General features: G+C 44.8%; 1 protein-coding gene and 1 long non-coding RNA gene across 2 annotated transcripts in view; both read left to right on the top strand.

Annotated features, from left to right (window-relative positions):
- Positions 1-242: 242 nt before the first annotated feature.
- Positions 243-8,956, top strand: LOC121666180. The gene is made up of 3 exons (XR_006016600.1): positions 243-575; positions 4,902-5,009; positions 6,328-8,956. It is a non-coding gene; the product is annotated as an uncharacterized LOC121666180 (long non-coding RNA).
- A 7,814-nt stretch (positions 8,957-16,770) lies between these two features.
- ZPLD1 (zona pellucida like domain containing 1) overlaps positions 16,771-24,786 on the top strand; it is a 106,713-nt gene continuing 98,697 nt past the window's right edge. Inside the window, exon 1 of the mRNA XM_042031635.1 lies at positions 16,771-17,327. The gene's annotated coding sequence lies outside the window, so the exon portion shown is untranslated. The remainder of the gene's footprint in view (positions 17,328-24,786) is intronic.

Here is a 24,786-nt window from a genome sequence, read left to right as displayed (position 1 = left end):
ATTTACCAGACTTTCACTCCTATTTCTATGTTCAACTCCTATCCTGAAAATGTTCTGCATCAAGAATTATATGTCTGTGAGAAAGCACATGGAGAATTTATTATATGTACATGGGCTTTTTTTTATTGTTCAAAGCTTCCTCTATAGAAGAGGGCCATTAACCTTGACTGCCCCTCCTTTTATAAATATCAGCCTGTTCACCAAAATTGCATTGCTTCCTGGAAGCTTGGTGAAGTGTTGAATCCTAAAATGGGTTAGCATGACAAAAACGTGGCAAGAAGCAGAAACTTGAAGGATTTTAGGCATGTCTGATTGTCATTTTTTAATGCCATAATGATTGCTTTTGCCATGGCCAGGCTGGCAACACCTTGGAAGATGCTGAGGCGACTTCTGGCAGAGGAGTGTCTGTTGAGGATCAGCCCATCTGTTTGGTTCAGTTTCAATAGGTCAGCAGAACAGATAATTTGATTTTTTTCTTTTCCTTTAGCCAGAACTGACTGAGTCTCCTACAGGCGTTTCAGCTTGAATGTGTTATGGGTTGTGCTGTTGGAAAACGTGGTGTGTGGCAGTTTTGGGTGAGTCTCACACTTTCCTTCAGGTGGTGGAGCCTTATGGGTTTAAAACTTCTTAAATCAAAGCTGCTAGTAATGTTTCCCGACTTCCCTTACATCCAAATCACAGGGGTGCTTTTCTGTGTTGCTGATTTTAAGAAAAACCCTCAAAAAGTAATTTAAAGTGTTGTGCATGTAAAATACCATCTGATCATTTTGCATTGGCATGAATGGTTGCAAAAAGGTGGAGAGCTGTGCACTGTTGGTCCATTTGGAGTGTTTCACTTTTTTTGTGTAGCCTTTTATTAACATTTGTCTGGAGCTTTGTATCTGCTTGGTAATGACAGATAATTTGTATAATGAGGAGTCTACTGGACATCAGAGTGACAGATCAGGGTGGGTTCTGCTGAAAAAATGAAGTGGGCAACTCCCAGGAGAGTGGCCAGAGGAGATGGCTGCCTAGGGGTGTTTCAGGGAGTACATGTAATGAGCTGATGAGTATGGCTCCAGTGTGTCTTTTCAGGGATATAGAAATGATGATGAGTAAGTGCTGAAAAGCAAAGCTCATGCACGCTTCTTTAAAAATAGAGTACACAATTTATTGTCTTGGTTCATCGTAACTTTGTTTTGAGTCATCTCAAAACAATGCTGTATCTCTGAGTGACATTTTATCCCTAGAAGAGGCCAAGTGATGTTCTATTAAACAACACTCAGAAATTTAAGACGTGTTTAGATTTGAAATCAGATCTCACCCACACATGGCAGATTGCTTTCTGTTTAATGTTTCATTGTGATTTTTGTCATTTGTGGGTACAAGAAGAGGCTGTAGATTTCTAGATATTTCTTGTGAAGATTTTGTACATCCTGTGACAGTTTATTATAGCTGGCCTATCTGTATTTTCTGAGCAAATCAGAAGGGGCTGGAAAAATCATAAAACACCGAAACAGTTGCTAGGGTAGGAGATGGAAATCTATAGCCTCTGAAAATGGAAAATGAAAAATTTCTGAGAGCGGAAAGCATTTGTCAGTCAAAATGGAGGATATCATTCAGCTTCACGCTGAGTTGACAAAAACTGCTTACTTGAGACACCTACTGGATCTTGTTTCTCCCCCCTGCTCCTAATTACTTCTGTTTTAATTAACTGGCTGACTGAAATGGAATGGAGCTCCTTTAGCTTTACATGGAAGAAGCTGAGGGCTGTCCTGTGTTAACATGGAACACAGTCTTTTATTGCAATGCAAATCTTAGCAGAGGTGTGAAATGATGTGGATTTACCACAGATATTAATTTATCAGGAAAATTTGCTTCTGTGATTTTTTTTTTTAAAGCTCAACACTGGATGCAATTTCTTTTGCCTGATTTGTCCAAACACCTTTGGCTCAAGTTTCCAGCCATTATTTTTCTAGAGAGTTGATGTGGAGGAGAGGAATCACGTGGTTTTTGCATTGCACAGACCATTGTGCTGCAGCTTCTGAGCATGATGTGGGATGGTTTTAGTCTGAGGTACGCTCTGACACGCAGCCATATCCACTCCATGATTATGGCCCTTAGGTACCCCTTAGTGTCCTGGTGGTAGCAATGATATGTTCAGAATTAGTATTCTTCACAGAAAAGTGATCTGAAAACTTGCTTGTTCCCTGTAAGGTAGGAGGATAGCCCACAGATTTGACATGCTCAGGAGCATGTTCAGGTCCTTCCACTGTCTTGGTTATAATTTTGGCCCTCCCTGTTAGATGCCTCTGCTCCCAGAGGTGGAGGCAGAAGCTCAGCCATCACTGTGCTGTAGCCCTTTAACCCCTAGTACCAAAATAGCTCCTGCAGAACAAATATTTTCCTGCTCTTCTTTATAATCCATTGCATAGTCCATGGTATCTGTGTTCCGCTGCCAAAGTCACTCAAGTCTATAAAAAATTCTGGGAAATGGCACCCTCTGCTACTCTAAGCATCTCCTAGGAGGTCTTAACCAGTAAATAGGGCTTTTTTGTAGACGGCTCAATGCAGTGTTGTACTGTGTGTGGCAGTCACTGAACCGCCTCCAAAACATTTACCAAATTTTCCTCTGTGCAGGGCTGTCTCTTGACAGGAGTGTTCACCTTGGCCTCATGTTTTCTGGTCTCGCTCTGTGTCTGACGGGCCTGAAGAACAGCAGACTGAAGTGGCTGTTCAATAAGTGCTAGGCACTTGTCAGCTTTTGCTGTGCTGTATCTCATTAAGCACTACATGTCCACCCCCATCCCCACGCCTTTTCTTCTCCCTAAAACAAATGGGGCACCGCACAGTGTTCATACAGCTGGGCAATTATGTTCTCAAAAGCCTTCTGGCATCCCTCTCACCCTAGTGTTTGGTCAGCAGCAGTGGGAACTCAAGTGTCCTGCAGACCTGGCCTCTGTCACAGTGGAAACCCATGTGGTGCCTCCTCCTTCTGCTGGCCCACGCTGCTGCACAAGCACACACCTACCATGGGCCTGCAGCTGGGTCGTGCGGTGCTTCTCCCTAATCCATTTCCAGAGTGGGTGAAACCCGGTTTCCTACAGCTCTGTATTTAGTGGTTTGTTGTGCTGGGGCTGGGACAGAGCAGGTGCCAGCCAAGGTGGCTCCTGTGCCAGAGAGAAGCTGGTCAAGGGTTTAGAGAGTAAGTCTTATGAGGAGCGGCTGGGGGAGCTGGGGTTGTTTAGCCTGGGGAAAAGGAAGCTTGGGGGAGGCCTTATCAGACTCTACAATCACCTGAAAGGAGGTTGTAGCCAGGTAGGGGTCAATCTCTTCTGGGCAACTAGTGGCAGGATGAGAGGACACAGCCTCAAGCTGCACCAGGAGAGGTTTGGTTTGGACACCAGGAAGAATTTCTTCATGGAAAGGGTTGTCAAGCATTGGAATGTGCTGCCTAGGGAGATGGTGGAGTTACCATCCTTGAAGGTGTTAAAGAAAACCTCGATGTGGCCACCACCTGGGTTTCGGGGGGGCGGGGGGGGCGAGATGTGGCAACCTCATGGGTTGGCTCCCCTTTGTGCTGCAGAAAGTGCCAGCATCCTACTTCATGGCTACCTGTGTGTCAGGTGGATGGAGAGGGATGGAGCTTCTGGTGACCAGCTGGATACAGATACTGGCCTTGGGCAAACCCAAACCTTGCTCCACCACTTCAAAAAGTGCCCAGAAGCTGTTAGGTAGGCAAGCCTTTGAACTTTCCTTGCTGCCCAGCCCTCGGTGTGCTTGTTTGACCATGTCACTTTGCATATATATGAGGTGGTGTTTAGCCCTGAAAGTGTTTCCATAGCAAAGTACCTGCTGTTGGATCGATAAGATGGCACTGAAAAGTCATCAGGGAGTCAGTCACTGTGTCCCTATGTGCTGCTGGGAAGAGGCAGGGATGCAGAAGAGGCCAGGCTTAGAGGGAGAGGTTGTTGCTCCAGACAGCTTGGGTTTTGCTTGCCTGTGTGTTCAACAATCTGTCCTTCATTCAGACAAATGCCTGAATCTGTGTGTGGTTTCAAGCATTTATTTCCATAGTCATTGTGCTGTTATTTATTGATCATTATTCATACTTTTCCTTTCAGAATGCCTCAGTCAGAGAGGCAGAAATAATGCTGACATTACTAAACAATTTTAATGATTTGTAAACATTTGAACAAAAGTGTTTTCAAATAATTCTAAGGCTCCAAGCTGTTTCGACATTCCTGTGGCAGAAAAAACTGAATGACTGACACATTCTTGGAAATCAGGACTGTCCCACAAATGAACTACAGACAGCAAAATATTTGCAAAATACTTCCTTTCAGTCTTTCCAATAATTAATTTCAAAAGTGTCTAGTGCATTGCTTTATAAAACTGAACTGAACTCCGTTAGAACTTTCAAAGGATTTTCTTAAGGATGCCATTGGTTTGGAAGCCTGTCAAGTTAATTTAGCAAAAGAACCAGAATGTCTACTTCATGTGGCTTGGTCACTCAGCTTGGGTCTCCAGGGCTCAGGCAATGGGGCCTTACTACCACACCTGCTGTAGTTTAACCATATCAGTAAAGCTACAGTACTCAGCCAGCAGTTACCTACACCACAGGCTCTGCAACACCGCATGAATTTTGCTGCTGGATGCAGGGAAATAGTTCAGCAAAATGCTTTCAGAAAAGAAATGGAGCTTGGCCTCTTCATTTCCTTGTTTCCAGAAAATATCCACAGGGCTATTCTCATTTCTCTTGTTAGGAGACAGAAATGTTAAGTTTTTGATAAAAAAATACCTCTTCTTGTACCCCAGGTTCATTCATCCTTTTGAGTATGTTGCTGAGGGAGACAACTCACATGCTTTAATTCAAAGCTTTTGCTGAATGACCACGGCTGCACACTATGTTAAGTTAACAGGCTTTTCCCTGATACGGATGCCACTGGAAGTCCTGCCTACCACCATTTTCCAGCTACCAAAGCATCACCAGGGCTCAGAGTGCTGTCACCAGTTGTGGTCCACCAGTGGTGGGTATGAAATGTGTAAATTTTATGTATCAAGACTTGCAAGTTATTTCACAGCACCATCTGATTGCAGATCTTTCTTGCCTTTTCCCTCTGAAAGGTGGTTGTTCTGGTTGTTGGGATGTATATCAAAGACCACCTTGTCCAGCAGTCACTGTCTTAATTAATGGAACTAGGACTGATGTGGGGTGAAACAGAACAGGATTGAACAAGGATAGTAGCTTTCTCTAAATACATTTGTTTTTCTGATAAACTAGAAAAGGTTGAGGGAGCTGGGATCACTAGCATTGCCTATTGAACGTGATTCCTTTGATGTACACAGAGTAGCACTAATCTAGCCAAGGATCAGACAAAGGGTCTTTCCCCAGTGGAACAACAACCCCATTAATTAACACCGCTGATGCCGAGGTTGCGGGCTCATCTAACCTCCTGTGAGATACCCAGCTCTATGAATAGTCTCATTGTGGTTCTTTTCCCCCACCCCACTACCTTTTAACAGAGGATAATGACATAGGTTAGATACTTTGGTACGAGATTGCCAGTATGCACCATTAAGATTGTATAGTGGTTGATTTGGTTTCTCTAGATTTGAATAATTCACATCTATTTTATTTTGTTCATATGAAAGCTCAAGTGGATATTGGCTGGAGCACACCAAAAAAAATATTTGGGTATTACTTAAGAAAATGAATGACATTGCAAAACTCCAGCAATTTTAGCTGGAATTAAATATTTTCATTGTTCACACTTCTGTCCCCTTTTAAAAAAACTCTGGGTTTTTTGTATTGTGGAGAACTGGTGAACAAACTCCTCAGCGTAAAACCACAAATGTTTTCCATGAGGAGGAATAAAATCAGATGGTTTTAGGGAAAGCAGCTGAAAAAGCCTCTCAGACCAACTTTTTCCTTTCTTCTGATGAGAATCCAGGCCATAAGCCAAAAGTACTGTTTGTTCTCAGGCTAAATATAAGACCCAAGAGGGCAGCTGCTTTTGGACCTTATAACCATACTCTACTTCTGGGTAGCCTGGAGCATTTCTGCATGGGGCTGAGGGCAGGAGATGTGCTGCTCTGGGCTCTGCAGTGCCTCCATCATGGCAGGAGGAGCAGGCATGCTGGAAAGGCTGAGCCATGCCCTGCACTTTCCTTGTTCATCTCAGCAGAGAGAAAGGCTTCTCAATGTGTTAAGTAAACAAGGTGCTGTGGGCTGAATCCCACTAGCCTGCAAAGAAAAAGGAAACAAGGGGGAAGTGAGAGTCTATTATAAATGTATGTTTATTTAATTTATCCCTACATGTGTTAGCTTCTTCTTTTTTGTCCTAGGGAAACACATGGGAAGGGGTGAGAGAATCAGCATGAGGTCCTGCCCGCCTGATATCATGGCTGGAGCACTTGCTGCTGCCCCTTGCACTTCCTTGGCATCCACCTGGGGAGCTGAGAGAAGAGGATTGATTCAGCTGCAGCCACGTCTCTTTTGAGGGGGAAAACCAGGCTGGGAAATGGGGAGTGAAAGGAGCGTGGGGCTGGCAGAGGGGGCTATGCCTCCAAAACCAAGGAGCTCGCGGCACCACTCCCAGCAGCTAATCGGGGCATCGCCTGCAGTGCCCAACCGTGCCAGCTTTGAAGTTGTTTTTTGTCCCTGCTCTGCAATTAGTGCTCAGCATTGACGCTGCTTTGGGTCCTGCTCTCCTCTCACAACAGCTGCTATTGTGAAGGGACAAGCTGTAGAAAGAGGCTTAGGTTTGTTGATCAGTGAGAGGGTGCCCTAACAACCACTGTGTCTTTTTTTTCCAACTCAGTGACAGTGATAAACTTGATTACCAGGTGAGGGTTTTTTTTTCTGAATAGAGACAGGGAAGTATTGGTACATTTATACTTTGGCATTCTTCAGTGAATTATTTGTATAGCTTTCATTACCCATGGTCCAGCAGGATTAACTAATTAAATGGTTACAGTGAGAAGAATGTCATATCTTCCTTTGCAGGAAACATGAAAAGAAGCTGGCTTCTGAAACTGGTGACATTAATGATGTCTCCTTATAAATATGTTTTTGGGAACAGGGAGAAAGGGAAAAATCACAGAGGGAGAAGAAACATTTGAGTTAAGTGACACTACTGGCTCCAACCCTACTGGCTAGAAATTGGTCACAAGGGACTTCAGGCTTGAAATTAGTAAAACCATTTGAAGATGAAAGTTCTGGATCAGTCTCGCAATTTTAAAATGGAATGTACCAAGTTATTGAAAAGATTGTGCAGCAGAGGAAGAAAATTCTTAATAATAAACAAGACATGCCCTCAGATAACCCTGAACTAGCATGTCCAAAGGGATTGGAAAGGCAATTATGTCACCATTCACATTTCCCTTATTATTAGACCCATGCTCTAGTGCAAAAGGGATGTAGGAGCCACAGAGGAAGTCCTTTCTTCTCCCCACAACAGATAGATAGTGCAGGATGTATGGTGAAGTAAGAAGCTGTTCAGTGCTCTGGTGGAGGGATGGTGCACCCCGTTTGTGTCCTTAGGTTTAATCTCTGGATTTAGAGCTGAACAGGAATTTTCCTACAAACCAGGTGAGCAGTGCTTCCCTCCTGCCCTCAGCTTTGGGGAAGGCATGGTCCAGTTCTAAGGTCAATGTGGAAGCTCCCTGTGGTAGCCTCCTTCTACCATCAGCAGAGAGAAACATGCATTTTGGGGGGGTAACTCATCTAAATATATTACATATTTACTTTGGGCTGAGACAAAGTCTGCTCCAAAGATGCATATCCCTTCTTGTTGCCCACACTGGGAATTGAGATGGGTAGTTACATGTCAGAGGAATCCTTTTGTCCTGAGGACAGGGTATGGCAAAGAGAAAAAAGGAGTTTTTTCTCAGAACAGCTGCTCTGATGAGTTCCCAGGGAAACAAGCATTTGTTTAAGATGGAAGGAATTAAGTTCTTCAAATCATCAGTTTCCTTGGCCATTCAAAACTTTCATCAGCTCTCACCTCATCAGTCCCTCTCTTTGATGGATGTCAGGGAGAGCTTTACCACCAAGCTTTGTGGAAGGAGAACTGAGCTAACATGAAAGTAGTTTGTTGTGTGTGTGTGCCTGCATGTGGTTAGCAGTGCAAAACAAGACTACAAGGCCTGCAGCTTTTCTGAGATATGCTCATTTACATCAAGATGTGCTACCCAATTACTACAGGGTCCTTTCATGGCACTTTCCTTTTTTGATTGTGGTGGATCTTACACATGTGAACGTTTATGTGTGTGTACGTGATGTGCATGTGTAAGCCTTTACTGTGGTATGGGAAGAGGAAATGTATTGTTTGCCCATTTAAAGAGGAGAGTGTTGGGGGTTTTCTTTCTCATAGGAAATAATCATGCTTTGTAAGCACATTTCTTGTAAGTAGGTATGGTTGAAATGTTTATATTTCACTTTCAAGAAGTAAACTACTCTGAATATAATACCAGTTATACAACACTTGTATGACTGCATTATCATTTGAACTGATGTGGAAACTATTTTAAAAATCATCTTTGCTTTCTGGTGCAATAACTTTCTTTCTGACACACCTGAGAGATAGAAGAGTCTGTTCTCACATTGGTGAGGTTGAAAGTAACTGAAGTGGAAACAAGGATATTATTTATATCTCAATTACAGTACTGAGACAGAATTATGAACTAAAGCATTCTGGAAGCCTCCAGGAGTATTTCATTGCCTCTTTGTTTTAGTCCCCTTTCTCTTCTGGAATAGCAGTAAGCTGTATTGTGAGGAAGCTGGCAGGAATTGGCCTCAGTCAACCATTAGTTTAGATGTGAATTTGTGAATCAGAGGCACAGACTGGCATTTTGCTCACTTCTGTTTGGAGACAAGGCAGTGAATGTAGGATAATCTCCTGAGTGACACTGTATGGGCCCATATGGTCAAGTGTGGGTGATTGTGCTTCTGCCCAGCGGTAGATGTGTCATCTACCAGAAGGCATTTCCTTATTTGAGTATGTTCTGTTCTGTGCAGTACAGCCTGCTGAGGTAGGAAGGAATAACTTGCCTTTATAATCTATCTATATCTGTGAATGAACTCTATCCTGAAGCTGTTGAGGTGGAAGTCATTTTCCCCAGAGAAGTGACTCTCTAGACTTTGCTAGCTGACAGCTCCATCCACTGTGTCTGTATGCATCCCTACTGGATCATGGGGGCTCAGCCTGGTGAAGGGTGGGTGGAGGGGGAGAAAAGCAGTTTTCACCCCAGATCAACTGGTACATTAAAACAAAAGATCAGCCTTGATTTATAGCCACAGTCACCACTGGTTACAACCCTTGTTGTTAGCAGAAGAGTTACATTCAGCCCCTACAATTTGACATTAGAAGCAGATTTATTTCTTCACCTGATTTTTGTGTGGAAGTAAGGTGGAAAACTACACATATCTCCTAGAAGCAGCCCTTTGGTTGAGCATGGCTGAGCCATCTCACCTGGAGCACACATCAGCAATTCTTAAACTGTGTGGCTTTTCACCTGTCAGGAAGATGTGGTCTCTCCTGCGGCAGCTTTACTTTCAGCCACCCTGGGCAGCAGTGGCAGTGTCACCCCTCTCCCAGGCATGCTGCCTAGGGTATTTTCCACACAAAAATCCATGTGACTGAGGGAGGTCTGAGCTCCTGTTCAGCTCTCTGTCAAAAAGGAGGGAACCTAAGCTTAAAACAGAGTGTCTGGAGAGTTATGCAGCTTGAAGAAACAAATCCTGAACACCTGCTGAGGTGGGATGTTGCTGCTATTCTGAAGCATGACTCTGTCTGGTGCCCCTCTACACCCATGTTGAGGTTCTTCTGCTTGGAGTGAGCTTCTCATGTCAGCTCTCCTTCAAAAACCCCCTCCTTCTTCCTTGAATTAAGATTCAGGATGAGAAAACATGTCCCTTTCCTCCAGAGAGATCTTTTCTAAGAAATTATTCTTTTTGTTATCTTGGTCTGTCTGGTCTTTCTCATAATTGGCTTGGCTAAGGCAGCCTGTTCTCCACCGTTGTCATTCTGATAATAAAATGCAATTATCAGGTTTAAGTTGCGTTATGCCTTTACTGGAGTTTTACACTTCGATCTGGAAGTCAAATCACAAAGCAAACATTGCAGAGAGGGTTATAATAACACTCTGGGGATTTCAGTTTGGCACAGACCTATTTCTGCTGCTCATCACAAGATCATCTAATTTCCCAACGTCCACGTATAATCGCATCAAATGGATTTCACTGTTTTGATTGCTTTTGAAACAACACAGCCATTGTGTAACAATCTGGGTGTGTGTGAACTAACACTCCTTGAGCACTCGAAGCAGGGAGCAGAAAAAGAGAAGGCATCAGAAACTAGCTTGGTGAAGCCTTCTGTGGTTTAACCAGCAGAGCTGCATGTAGGGAGCAATGAGCTCCATTGTGAGCACTGGAAAGCTCAAAGAAATAACGTTTAGCAAAGTATTGTCACCATCACTTCATGACCCATTAGCTCCTGTCCCACTGGTTCAAGAGGGCATAAAAGCCAAAGGTCTGCTCCCACCTGGGATATTTTGTGGCTGCCAGTCACAGTCACGTGTGGTGAGGGTAGGTGCAGGTCTGGTCCATGTGTGGGCTGCTCCTGAGGCCTGGGCCAAGGGCTGCTCCAGGAGATGGGACTGCATCATGCGCTCCCCTGTAAGCCCTCCATGAGCTGATTTACCCCGAGTCAGCCTGCCTGCCTGTGTGCCCACAGGGACTTGGGGCCAGTGACCAGAGAACGGCAAATGAGAGAGCAACCATCCTCTGCTGCCCTCAGAGGGGACCTCAGCACTGTTCTGGCAGGGATGATCTGATCAGGTTGTGACCTGCTTGCTCTCGATTTCAGCTAATTCCAACTCCTGTAAAATGTTCAGCCTTCTTTTTTGCTTCCCACTGTTAACAGGTGAAGCAAGTTTCTATTTATAACTGTTTTCATGGACTTGCCATGGGTTTTCTACCTTTGTGGCAAACACAGACAGACAGTGAGTATAAAAGTTACCCTTATTTTGCTGTGGCTTTAGCCATGGCTTCTCACCTTTTTTCCTACTGAGACATTGTGCAATGCACCTTTTGGACTAAAGAACACATGGGGTGAGGTATTATTATTCAGCCCAATGTACCAGTTGTCTCTGCTATCTGGCAGAATGATTTGGGTTGGAACAGACCTTAAAGATTACCTAATTCTAACCCCCCTGCCACGGACAGGGACATCTTCCACTAGCCAGGTTGCTCAAAGCCCCATCCAGCCTGGCCTTGAGCACTTCCAGGAATGGGCATCCATAACCCCTCTGGGGCAACCAGCTCTGGTGTCTCATGGGCATCCACAACCCCTCTGGGCAACCAGTTCTGATGTCTCACCACCAACACAGAAAAGAATTTCTTCCTGATATCCAATTTAAATTTACCCTCTTTCAGTTTGAAGCCATTCCCCCTTGTCCTACCATATATGCCCCTGTAAAAGTCCCTCTCCATCTCTCTTCTGGGCCCCCTCAGGTACTGAAAGGCTGCATTAAGGTCACTTTGGAGTCTTCTTCAGGCCGAACTACCCCAATTCTCTCAGCCTTTCAATCCCAATTCCCTGCCTTTACATGCCAGGTAAATGGCAATCTAGTGCAGTCAGAAAGATCTGCTTTTAAACCCAAATCCAAGTTTACCAGAATTTTGTCTGGAGCACATTGGTAGCAGGGGGTTAGGAGCTGGCTCCATGGATTTATGTATTGGCAGGGTGAAGGAGACACGTTCTGCCCCCAGCTGAGCTGCAGCTGGAGCAGTGTGTCTCCTGCTTTTCTGTCAGCCCTGACAGCTGGCCTGCAGTGAACCACCCTGCATGACATATGCTGAGGCAAGAGATAGGAACAGCTTGGATCAAAGCAGTGTTTGAATGTTCTGCTAGGCTCTGATTGTATCTGGTTGTCTGACAAGTCACTTTTACACTCCTTGGGTATGTTTCAGAGGGAAAAGGGAGAGCTATGCTTTGTGACAGGCGTGTTCAGCAGTAAACCTGCCAGTGGTGTGAAAGGTGGTGAGATGAGGCAATGTGCTTTGTTAAGGAAAATCCACCTGGCAATGTGCCATATGCTCCTCGAAGCACCATGCTCCCACTGGGGAGGATTGGACCCAGCCTTCCCAAACTCACGCGTGCTCTGTCTCCTGGCATGGCACTTCTGCTGGTGGTCCCACGCCACTTTGAGTGAGCCTTGCCCTCCAAACGTGTCACATTTGGGGTTAACATTACCACCAGCTCCTGTGAGAGGGTGAACAATGCCCACGTGCTGGCAAGCAGCTTGGAAACCCTGTTGCCTAAGAGCCATATATAACTTCAGGCACTTCCCCCCAGCCTTCCAGCTTGCAGGGGTATAATTTCCTAACGGAGCAGCAGACGTGTACTTCAACACCTGGTGGTGACTAAAATGCATGAACTTGGGCTTCCACAGTGGGGGCAGAGCATGTTTTCCAGATTATGGCTTCGCCTTTCTTCTTCCTCAGCCTGTCACCCTGACGGCGTGTAGGAGCTGTGGGCAGGTACTCACACGTGCCCTCAGAGATCTGTGTCATTGCCCTACAGGTTTTGGTGCCTCTGCAAAACTGGGTCATCTCTCAAGTCTGTGCCTGAGCTCCAGCTCTGGAAACCAACATGTGTTTGGACTTAGAACAGGCAGGCTGCCTACAGACTCCCAGTTTGGGATAGATGCTGGGGATTGCAACAGAGTACAGTTCCCTTACGGTTTCCTAAATGGGACCTCCTGCTCCAGTTCAGGGGTTAGAGGGGCTGTTACAATGGGCAGGATCATTTTGGTTGGTTTGTTGGTTTCTGTGATACTTCCTTTTGTTGGTTGCTTTGTTGGTTTCGGTGATGCTTCCTTTTGCAAAGCTGTAGTTTCCCCTTTGTCACGGTTCAGTGGATAGCATTTAGGGTTCCACCACCACCAAAAAATGTTATTGCACTCAGGTTTAATAATGAAGAGCTTAACCAGGATATGTTCAGGCCTATGACTCTGAATAATGCAAGCTAGAGTGTTATAGACATAGGTTAGACTGATAAACAAGGGAAACCAAAGACAAGGAAGTATCTGATAAAATAAATAAACAGAAGGTCTCAGCCAGAATCTAGATAACATTGCTGAGTTCCAGAGTGTGCCTTTGGTCCCACATATTTTTTGCTTTTCTACTTTAGCTGCCAATGTGGTATGACCTAGTTCTGGGGCCAGAGGGAAGGAAGGAAGTCCTGTGCCCCCTTCCTTCATAGAGCTTTAACCAGTCTGAGACACAGGAAGATGACTGCTTCCATTTCTCACCATCCACAGGGAACAGTGGCAGGAGCAAGGAGGTGATTTGGGGCAGGACAGGGTAAGGAAGAAGGGCAGCTGCACAGCCCTGATGTCGGGTGTTAGGACATCTCTTGGGGGGCTGGAGGTGAAGAGGGGAGCTAACACCTGCTGCTTTCCCTCTGCTGGCTCCCTGCTGGGTTTTGTGGAGGGTGTGGGGTGGAGTCTGAGGTGCTCCTCCTCTTTCAAGCACAGCTGCATGACAATGTACCTCTCTAGCACAGCTCTGTTTGCAATCTTACAAACCCCATCAGCCTTGGACCTGCTTGGGTGCCTGGTATGCAAGCACTGTGGTGTCCTCATCCCAAGTGCCCCTTAATGGTTGCTTTATTCCTTAAACTCTTCTCATCTGTCCTGTGGTAGGTGCATACACATCTTGCACATCTGTTTCTCCTGGTCACTTCAGATTTTTGTGCAATTTGTCCCCTTTGCAAAGAATTTTGAAGGGTTGTGGGTGTGAAAATACCTCTTTTTGTCTCTCAACTAGAACCTCCATGGGCAGCAATTGTGTACAGTACAGCACAGCTGCAGTCTTTAAGAAATAAACTGGCTGCCTGCAGGCAAACAGTTATACTGGCCTAGAAAATATCACTGAGATCCTCATATACTGCAGGATCATCTGCCTTGCCCTCTTGCAAAGATATCTCCTCGTTTGTGCATGGGTGAGTGTGTCCTGTACCCTGCTGGTGCCTTGAAGCATGTTTATGAACGCCTCTCATTCACGTGAGTGTCATTCCGTCAGGAAACAGGAGTAATACTGGGCAATTAAGATAATCAGGTCACAATGTGAAATGTCACTGTGCCATTAACAAAAATGTATAAACAGCCCAAAGGCTGTAAATATTTTTCACATTGATTAATATTAATTTGTGTTTCTGGCTCATTATGCAGTAAGAATAAGATGAGAATTAGATCATAAGTCAATCATTATACGAGATGAGAATTAGATCATAAGTAATTCATAAGTTGTGACCATTAGATCATAAGATCAAGATAAGGAAAATGGAAGAATGTGCAGAATTTTCTCATAATGGATCATAGAAACAAATCTCAGTCTACCATGTAGTGTTTAGCATTGGCACATACAGTAAACATAAGAAGGTGGTCTGTGGCATGACCATCCAATTTGGCAAACCCAGGGCAAACTCAGGATAGTCCACACTGTCTGCATTTGAGGGTGGAGACCAGGAAACAGAAAGGGGGAAATGAGGGCAATAGAGACCATTAAACCTTAACCCAGATTTCATTTGTCTTTAGATGACAGTGCTAGTATCACATGTGCATGATGATTTACCCAGACTTTTACTTTTGCTTTCACAAAGTCTAGGTAAGGCTTTAATTTTGAAGGTGGTGGTAGATTGTCAGCATACTGCTCCACCCGCAGTAAAAACCACAGTACAAATGTCTCTACCATGAAATAAACAGAGGCTCAAGATCTGTCTGGATGACCGGTTGATCTCAAAGAAAAAAAAAAAAAAAAAAAGTCAGGCTCTATTTATTGTAGCTATCTTCAGACAATAAAGGAGATGGGGAAGACTTTTTTTTCCTTTGTTTTCTGTTCATCTTCATCTTCATCTGTTCATTTCTATCACAATATAGCATTTTATATTTGAGTTTGTAGTGTTGCTTATTGTTGCCATCTGTGGAAATTAATATATTCCCATCCATTTCTTCTCCTTTACAAAAGTGATCCGGACCACAATGAAGTCATTTTGGTAAAATGACAGAGATATTTATAAAAAACTGTTGACGTGCTGGTCTCTGTAACTCTCTTCTTTCACTCATTCAGCACTTATTAAAATGTCTGAAACTATTTACTAACTGCTGTGAATCTATACAGTATTTGGCTTAAAATATTGTTCCTTTAAATTTTCCAAACCAATGTGAAGTTATGGCCAGCACAGCAAGGACGAATGATGTCGTTAACTGTGCATTTCCCAGCCTGTGGATTTTAATCCATGATGTGTAAAGGAAACACCACACCACAGAGCAACTGCAAGTGATGTTTATTCATTATGGAGTGAGGGGGTGAGGGCTGGAAAATGTGACTGAGTCATAGAACCCCAAGCTTTCCCAAAATTTGGGTGTGTTCAGAAGCACAGTTTTCATCCCTGTGACTGCACATGAGACAACTAACATGGTCTCTTTTAATTCTGGGGAGACGCTTGAAAAACATCAATATTTTGAACCCAGTTTCTCACAGGGAAAGATGATAAAAACTTTTCATAAACCCTATCCTACTAGCACAATCCCTCTCTTTGGGCATTGTGCCTTTTATTACTGAGGCCCATGGAGGCAATAATTGCCCCACACCTCTCTTGGCCTGGGATTTGCCAGTGTGGGATTTGCCAGGCTGGGTAATTAGGGCTGCTGTTCACTGCTGAAGTCCACTTCCAACTCGTGCTGCATAAAACACAGCTGGTGCTCTCCCTGGGCATGGAATGGACAAACTCTGGCTGAGCATGGTCTTGGACACTCCTGGGGAGTCTCATCCTAAATCCAACTCAGACCAACTGGCAGTGCTGAGCTGTTCATCCCTGTGGATGGAGAAGGCACTGGCAGCACTGAGGGCAGGGCTGTGGACTGCAGGAACTGCCAGTCCTCAGTTGCACAAAGAGCTGCTTCTGTGTGTCAGGCCAGGGGCTGGGGGTAGTTGGGCTCATCAGGAGGAGGTGTGGGTGCTGGATGTCACTTCTCATATGTGCCTGGCCAAGGAAAATGCTCAGTGCTGTTGCCTCACCAAATAAGTCATTATTCCAGAGGAGACTTGGCTAGAGGCTTGGAAAACACCTTCCCATTTTGGCATGACTTGTCCCTATGCTGGGACTTCTCAGCATTATGGTGAAATGAAATGAACACAAACAACACAAACTCTGATCCTTGGCCACTGCCATCCAAAATAAACAGGGCCTGGGGATAGTGATCCCACTTGGCTTTTTTCTGCATCCTCCAGTCATGGCTGGGAGGGATGAATTAACCCCACTCCTGCTAAGCTGCCTTGCTGACCCTTCCAGGCAGGAGATGGGTGTGTTGCTGCTGGCATTGCTGCTGGTGTCCCTGCCAGCCACAGGCACAAGGAAGGGAGATGTCCCTGGGGTTGGGTTCCCATGCTGCCACCTCGCTGTGTGAGGTTCTGCTGGTGCTGACTGCACCCTGTGGGGCTGAGCTCTCCGTGTTGTCTCTGAAGAGTGGGGAAGCTCCACACGAAATCCTGCTCTGATCCTGGCACAGCTGTGCAGGGTCCTCTTCTCCCTCTATTTTGTGCTACCTGCAGGTGCTGTGGCTCCTGCATGGCCCATCTCTCCCTTCATCCCTCCCCTGTGTCACTAGCATAGAGGTGTTTTGTAATAAGATGGTGGTAACATGGCCCAACAGTCTTATCAGGTAGAAGTGTGTAATTCTCATGGCGTGTCTTTGCTGCAGTTGTCCCAAGGAGTGACATCTGTCTTTGCTCTGAGTGAGCTGGCTGGCAGATCCAAACTGCCATCCTAAAACACTTCTCATCTGCAGTCTTCTGGAGCAAGAGCAAGGCATATTGCTGTTGACCCCCCAAAATACGGTATGTTTGTGCATCTGCTGTTGAGTTTCCTGATCTCTGACTGTGCAGAAAGAGCAGGAGTTGCAGTTGCTCTGCCAGAGCCTCTGGATGTCCCAAAATCCCAGATGTGTGCACCCTGCCTGCCCAGTCCCTTGGACTGAGATGTCCAGGCTGACCAGAACTATTGCTGATGCTTTCTCACAGCTGAGATCTCCCAGGCAGAAATATGACTCTTTGTGTTCTGTATTCCCAAATATTTTAATGTTTGTTTGTTTGGCTTTTTTTCCCCAAGGTAGGTTACTATTCTAAACATAATGGGTTTAGGTGCTTCGTCATCTGTTTTTCTGACCTATCTGTATTTCCACAGGTCCCGATAATGAAATGCTGATGGCAGCAGCTCTGTGCATTGACAAGAAAAAGAAAGGTGTTTAGGAGTCTAGAAGATGACATACAAAGACAGGTAATCCTCAGTACCCCAAATAGCAAAGTTTTAATTTAGGAAGGTGTTTAATGAAGACAGCCCGAAGGGCAAAGTCCTGGAGGAAGAGGTCTGTTTTGTCTGCATTTTCACAGATGACTGGACAAATGACTAGAGAAAGTATTAACAGTGCCAATTGCATATTGATTGATTGATTCTCTGTGAATCCTTTTTTAAAAATAAATAAATAAACAAACAAATAATGTAAATAAATAATAAATATAACAGCTGTTAGATGGGCCACGCTGTCCTTCTCTGAGCTGGCTTCCAGGAGAGTGGACAGGATGACCCAAGAGGGAGTTTCTATTTCTGTGCTTTTAATGGCTGTGTCAATGTTTGAGCTGAACTTAAGAAATCCATCCTGGAAACAAAACTAAAGAGTCCTTGGCTTTTTGTCAGCCAACACTCTGGCTGTGTGCTTGTCTGTTCCCAGGACTTTCCTGAATTTAAGGTTTTCAGGGCCAGGCTGTGCGAGGGGAGGTGTGCCAGCAGCCTGGTGGTGAGGACCCGATGAGGGGACAGAGACCTGCCCACCCAACACATGGGGCAAGACACAGCCGTCTAGCAGTGGCCAGGGAGCCCTTGACTTCCACAGCACCAGTGAGTCACACTGCTGAGAGCAACGAGACAGTGTGGGCAGATGTCCTGCTTCTGCAAACTGCGTGGCTGAGGTTTTAGAAAAGTGAATGGTCTGTATGTGACAAAGAGTACCGGAAAACGCTTGCGCACAATGTCTTGCTTCAATTTATATTGGAGCTTTTTAGTATCGGGCAAGCATGAGCACTTTGTAGCACCAAACCTAGGATTAGAGTGGATTTAGCTGTCCTGTGTTAGGGCTTATGCTTCTGCACATATACTGTTTAACACTAATTTTCATGCTGGCTGACTCACAGCTCCTAAGCAATCAGTATGTTGTAGGCTTGTTATTGTTTCCAGTGTTCCTTTACCCGTGCCTAGGATGTCCAACCAGTAGTACGGGAGCACATCTGGACTTTCAGTATGATGCCTCTTGGAGCAGTTTTCTTGCATTTGGCCAGTTCTTATGGGCTAGAAAAACAAACTCTATAATGATTCAGGTCTCGGTGTTTGGCAGGGTTTTTTTTATAATGAGGGTGGTGAGACATTGGAACAGGTTGCCCTGAGAAGTGGTGGATGCCCCACCCCTGGAAACATTCAAGGGCTCTGAACAGCCTGGTCCAGTGGAAGGTGTCCCTGCTTATTGCAGGGGGGTTGGATGAGATGACAAGGTGTCTTCCAACCCAAATTCTTCTGTGATTGTATAAACACTTTCTCATTCATGTCTATATTTAGCTCTGAGCTTTATCAGTGCAGTGTGAATCCCACAATGCTACCATGACCCAGTATTTCTAACACCAACACACACACACACACACACACACACATATATACAAATTAGCAGTTGAGCTTCTAAAACTGATCTGAACATACATGTTTTTACAAACTCAGGTTTCACTTGCCTTTGGTTTTGATTCTTAAAAGATACCTGCTTTGAAGCACTTCTGCGCTCAGGGAACTTAATTTTGTTTTAATGAGAGTCCAGATCCTCTTAATTGCATGATACTTGGCACTGCTAAGAATAACAGTAACAATCATAAGACCTTTGATATTTGCCAGAGGTGTACCAGAACCTGTGGGTAATTTTTTATGTGTGTTATTCTCCAGCCCAGTTTTCAGGTGTGGCTGGCTATTACTGCTTTCCAGTTAGTGGACCTGAACTTTAGTAATGTGTAACTTTGTTTTCTACATCTGATATGACACATGGTACCTGGAAGTTCTGTTTATTTTTTAAGGATAACATGAGAAACTGCTTTGTCATAGCTGACTGCCTCAGTATTTATCATCATGGTGCTAAGCCCCACCAGTTCATTTAATGCGCGTGAGCACGTGTGTTTGTGGGTACGCATCACTGCTAGCAGATTTCTCTTTCCCAACCCACGCTAATTACTCCATTCATTAGTTCAAAGTCTGAGAGATGGGGAAAGGCAGAAATGATATTTAATCATGGACTGGAAAGCTTGTGCTGTTTGAATTATAATAGCATGTGTCAAGAAACGGGCTAATTTTTGGTCATACTCCATTGGAGCTGGATTCAGCGCCTGCTGGAGTTAACGGGCTTGGCTTTGTTGACTCCAGCAACACAGGATACAGCTTGTGGAGGCTGACCCACCTCCAACTCAGACAAAATTGGCCCCATCTTTAATGCCATGAGATTTTTCTGCAGGGCTGAGTATTTCCAGGCTCTCTTTCCCATTATTCCAGTGTAATTCCCCTTTGCTGGTAAGTCACCGGTACTTCTTTAAAGGAAGTAGGGTGAATGATGCCAAGTGGTCCATCTGGGCTTCATTGGGAGGGAGAGGCAGCAGTAGGGCTGAGGAAATTGGGAGAGACTGTGGATAGTTACATCAATGTGCTGTAAAAGGGAGAATCACCTGTGGAGTAGAGTTAAGTGGGCTCAGAGGTGCCTCTGGGCTATAAAAGGCCTGGAAATGTAATACTATGTTTTTATTTTCCTGTCTAGAGGGGTGGAACAGAGACAGGAAGATTTGATGGGACCTGCCCTCTATGGCTGTGGCTAAGAGAGTGCTTGTATGTTAATTTTCTTATTGGCTAAGAGAGCACATGGTGACAAAAACCTAACGAAAAAGGTGTGATTATTCCTAATTTCTGCATGTGTTCTCCAGTAAGCAAGTACCTTTTCTTGTGCTGATGCTGTGCAAAATTTTAGTGAGGTTTTATTTATTTTTTCCCTGATTTTTGTGAATCATTTGACTCAGCTTCATCTTTAATGCCCTTGTTTTTTTCTAATCCATCCATGACAAGGTAAATGAATTTATGCCAGTGTGGCTTCTAAAGGAATATTTAATTAATTCAAGCTACCTCTGTTGTTTGCCTGTACCCATTGAACTGGTAGTAGCTATGGACAGACATAATGGCCCTCCCTAAGCAATTATAGTTTTATTTCCTTCTGACAAAAACAGCCCAGTTTAATAAGTGTTTAAAGCCTGGGCTTTGGTTTTGTTACAAAAGAGGGATGCTTTTAATACGCCTTAGTTAGCACTTGGTAGGAGCCTAGGGAAGACAAAGCATGGGATTCTGGATAGCGAGCTGAGCTCATCAGCCTGTTAACTTATGGACAGGAGCATGAATGGGACTGACCCTCAAAACCACTTTGATTTCACACATTTGTTAGGTCCACAGATCTGCAAACAAATCTTTCAGATTCACCAATCTTTCAGATTGGTGTCTTTCCGGTCTAGACACCAAATACAGTGTGTGTATAGCATAAATGCAGGTGTGAAATAAGTTTTTTGTGTGCTGCTTGGCTGCAGTCACAAGGAAATTCTGTCCCTCTAAATGGGAACAGAAGGGAATTGAAGCAAAAGTGAATTTGGCTTTCTGTCTCTTATCAAAGGCATGTAGTAGCCCTGGCATGCGGGACTTGCTGTACATAGCTTAAGAGAACACTTGTTTTAGTGCCTGCTTACAAAGGTGGCTGTTCCTTCCTGTTTCCCAAGTGCTCTTCCTCCCTTCTCCAGTGTAATCTCTCCTGCTGCTGTTTGCTTGCCTAAGGCTTTCATTATCCTAGGAGTATGATCTCAGCCTGAAATCCAAACCAAGATGTAAACACAAAAGCAAGTGGCAGAACTGTTGGTTTGGGGTTGTTTTGTTTTTTCTTTCCCTTAGCCTGTGCTGTCTGTTTCTGGAGAAGTCACCCTCGTGTTTAGCATCTTGTTTAAATTGCTGAGGTGTTCCCATGTCTTTGAAGGGTTACCCTGCACTTGCTTGTGGCATGCTGTTCCTAATGACCTCCATTTATTGCGGACACATACTTGGCTCGTTTTATCTGTCTGTGATCTGGAGATGGGGGCAGGAGGAAGAATTGTGCGCTCTTAGCCTGCGATGGCGGGTAGCAGTGCAGAGCCCCCACACGACCTGACAGGGTGAGATAATGCTGTGAAAGAGGGAAAGAGGATGTTTACCAACTACAGTTCTCCTGTTAAAACCACTCCAGCGAATAACACCACTGTGTTGGAAGAGCGTGGACCCACATGGATGTTGCTAGCCAGCCGTGGGGACAGGGTGCCTCGTGCCAGCACTGGAAGGGAGGTTGTTCCCCCTGTGCCAGGCTCCTGACAGTGCTGTCAGCATGAGCATGGCGTCTGGGAGCCCCCTGAGCCCCTTTTGTTCCTATTCTCCCTCCCTCCTTACCTCTTCATGGAGCCCAGCCTGGGAGCTGGTTGCACCACCCCTGACCGATACTCGAGTCACCGTGGTGCGTATGGGAGCTGTTTGGCAGCGAGGGCAAGCCTGGGGCACTGAAATGCTTCTTGTTGCAACACCTCCTGTGTGCTGCGCTGGTTCCAGTTCTTGCACTCCTCCCCTCCTCACTGACAAACACTACAGGAATGCGCCAAGCCAAAGTCGTTGGGTTTCTGTTTGAATTTTCACTTTTTTTTTTGACTCCTTGAATAAAAGAAGCTAAAGAGATGCATGACTTTCTGGGCTCCTAAATAAGACAGTGCTGTTCTGCTGGTGTGTCTTCAAAAATTAGCCATGGAATTTTAGGTCTTCCTATTACTCCAGTTAGAGAGAGCTCCCTTCTCAGAGAGCAGGTACTCAGCTCCCCTGTGTCCTGCAAAGATACATTAAGAGCAGCAAAAGCATTAGCTGTTCCCAAAAGCTTGGCCTATGAATTTAAAATATGCTGTCCAAGAGGATATGAAGGTCTGAAAGACAACTATATTGTGGCTTCTAACGCAGTCTTCTAGGCAGCACAGAAATGCAAACAACTTATGTTGTGATGCTCTCTTGAAAAAACAAGTACAATTCACATGCTGTGCTCATGTTTCTGGTGAGATCTTCCATAATTATTTCAATGTTAGCCTGATTAGCTACTAAGCTTTCAGAGTGGAGACATGAATTGCTACTGTGTGTTTTCTTTCTGCCTTACAACTGGCTGAACAGCGATTTAAAGTCAAGTGAAGGCTGGGAGTTCAAACTCTGAAAGACCTTTTCGCACCTGGGAGTGTTTTCAGCCATCCCATCTAACTCACATACTTCTATAACCTGGCATAATGTTTTCTTGCCTCAGTCAACACCATCATTGAAGTAATTATATTAAATTAGTCATGATCCAGTAACTTACAGCAGGTTTTGTTCCCAAATGGGATGCTTTGTCAGCACAGAACATTGTATGTTTTAGATTGCAGGGTTGGAGTCCACTCACTCACTTTATTTTTAATTTTTAAACATAAATAGCACAGGTTGGGATGTTTTCTAAAATGAACAAAAATAGAGAAAGCAAATATGATTATTTTCAGGGTTCCAGCTCAAGGGGGAAAAGGTCAAAGACCTGCAATGGATTGAAGTTATTAATTAACAAATACTTACTGGATTCTTCCTAATTTATGACTTCATGTATTGTAACTCTTTCGGTAAAACATCATAAACATGCCCATTGAGTAATTGTACAGTATGAACTGACAAAAAAAGTTTGGAACAGAGCAGCTACAAATTAGTAGAGCCCTTTTTTTTGGCTGGAGCTGGTCAGAATTTACTCAGCAAAACACTTTGTTGAAAGAACAACTTCTTGGTTGTTTTAATAAAATAGAGGAATCCCCTCAGTGGTGGAGGGGAGTCAGCTCTGCCAGGGTGTGCTCCCCATGCCTGGAGCAGGGCATGGCTGCAGTGCTGGGGGCTGAAGGGCAGCCCCACAATCAGGCCAGAAATCAGCTGCATCCTTATTAGGGACGCTCCATGTGGCTCCCTCCAGGTGAGTGTGACTGTACTCCAGGTGTGGGTGAGGGCTGTGGTGCCATAGCTATGCTGAACCAACTAAGACACACCCTGGAGGGCCAAGGAATTGCTGGGCAAGGTGGGGGCCCTCATGGGAGACCCTCAAGAGGCTTGTGATGACAGACATTTTTCTGTGCTTTTATTTAAACAGTGCTGTGCAGTTTGAACAGAATATTAAAGGTGAAAATGACTGGGAGATTATCTGCTTCCCCACTAGCCTGTATATTTTGATACTTAACTGCCCTTTATAACCAGAACATCATGAAAGTTTGTGTCCCTTCTAGCAGGAGGGGGAATGGAGAGGGAGAGAGGCAAGTCTGAAGAGTGAGTGTGGAGTTGGGAAGGTGAAGACCAAAGAGCTGGATGAGATATTTTCCCTCCCTGTCAGCTGGAGAACTTTTTGTGTATGGAGGAACCCACAGTCCATCTTACTTTGATTTAGCCCTATTCCAATAATATATGCAATTTCAGTGTGAGAGGCTGAAACATGCCTGGAAATCAGTGTTAATTAGACAGCAGCCATTTTACTTGTGGGAGGTTTGGTCTCAGACAGAATCCTCAAGGGATCAGGATCCTGCAGGGGGTGGATCTCCCTATCTGCCTGATTGCTTCTCTGCCTCCCATCATCATGGCTATTTGCAGTCACTAATAACCTCATAACTTGCCTGTAAGGCATTGTCTTTGTTTTATGGATTAGAAGCTGAAGTGCAGCACAGACAAATGACTTGCCCAAGGTCACGCAGGAAATCTCTGTGTGAGCCAAGCACTTCAAAACCAGTATTTCTGAATCATGGCTTTAACATCTCTGTACCAGCTTTGGCTTGGTTAAGTCTGCATCCCTGCACAGAAGGAAAGAGAGGAAAAAGCTCAAAAAAGCGCAAAAGACACCAACCCCCATGTTCACATTCTTTAGTGAGAAACACTGCCTCTAAGTCAAGCTTTTCTCTTATGCTCCGACCCTTCATATTTCCCCAGATGTCAGTTACTCTAAAGAGCTTTCCCAGTGTGTTTACTTGGTCAATGAGTGGACCCTTCAGGGTCACAAAGCCTTCTTGCCTGCTGCATCTTGGATTTGTCTTTGTTTTCTTTTCCTTTTGGTGGTGTTGTTGGAGGGCAGGCAAGGGAGGGACCTCCGAGGCAGTCAGCCAAGGGTGTGAGCAGTGCCAGGTTAAGTAATGGCTTTGCTGACATGGATTCCCGTAACTGCTGCCTATTCCTGCCCTGCCAGGAACAGCCCATCAGGCGTCAAGTTTTGAAAGTCTAATCAGTCCAGACCAGTAATCTGTTGACCTATACAGGGCTGCAGGAGGAACCCTACACATATGTGTGTGTTTTCTGAGGGAACTTATTAATTAAATGTAATAATATTTAATTATCTTGGTAATAGGTGGCTGGGAGCTACAGGAGTCTGATGAAGCACATGTGAGAAGCTAGGGAGGTGTGATTAGGGTGCAGGATGGAGGGCACAGGCTGACCTCTGGGGGGATGCAAGGGAGCTGCTCCCAGGAGTGCCTGACCCCAGGGGCAGGATGCTGGTGATCCCTGCTAAGCGCTGCCTCACTCAGCTCATATCTGCTCAGTAAAGGGTATGATTCCCTCTCACTTTTTTTGTCTACCTCCTCTT

The sequence above is a fragment of the Corvus kubaryi genome, unplaced genomic scaffold (genome assembly GCF_017639235.1).
Source record: "Corvus kubaryi isolate FWS band 111438036 unplaced genomic scaffold, C.kubaryi_AGA036_p1.0 37341, whole genome shotgun sequence".
NCBI classification, from domain to species: Eukaryota; Metazoa; Chordata; class Aves; order Passeriformes; family Corvidae; genus Corvus; species Corvus kubaryi.
Note: the sequence above shows the minus strand (reverse complement) of the source record. Positions and strands in the feature narration are given on the sequence as shown.